The 515-nt window shown below is 45.0% G+C and overlaps 1 protein-coding gene across 1 annotated transcript in view; it reads right to left on the bottom strand.

The window, feature by feature from the left end:
- Nucleotides 1-515, bottom strand: part of LOC119589252 (DCC-interacting protein 13-alpha-like) — a gene marked incomplete in the record, with an annotated part of 61,984 nt that overhangs the window by 16,319 nt on the left and 45,150 nt on the right.

Here is a 515-nt window from a genome sequence, read left to right on the forward strand (position 1 = left end):
GAACCCAGCAGGGTCTGTCACGCGCACTTCTGTCGTGGGATCGATCAAGGTAAGACCACCACCACGTACTCAGTGTGGAAGAAATATAGTAAGGAGAAACAGTGAAATAGCTGGTCTCTTTAATCCCATTACGAAAACGTTTCCCGTGGTTCTCGAACGTTTAAGAGTTTGGATACTTAATCTTCCCGCTCATGCAGGGGGGTCACTTTTAGATGATTAATATGATTTGAGGTTCGTTGTAGGTATTTGATTAACTCTGTTCTGTAGAAGGATGTCAACAGCTGATTGATATATAGTATAGGAGGTGGAAAAAGAGGGAGTTCAGTGACATCACCGAACAGCATGCGATGGGAGCCTGTTCCTTGCGGTACTCGGTCTCATTACGACCAGAGCATAGCGGTAGGTCTATACAGGAAGTGAAAGGCGCCGAATATGGTAGACGTCAGATGTAACTATCGGCAAATTGAGCAATGAGGACATGGACTTCGATAAAGGTATTCCACACATTGCAGATG

The sequence above is a fragment of the Penaeus monodon genome, chromosome 25, assembly GCF_015228065.2.
Source record: "Penaeus monodon isolate SGIC_2016 chromosome 25, NSTDA_Pmon_1, whole genome shotgun sequence".
Classification (NCBI taxonomy): Eukaryota; Metazoa; Arthropoda; class Malacostraca; order Decapoda; family Penaeidae; genus Penaeus; species Penaeus monodon.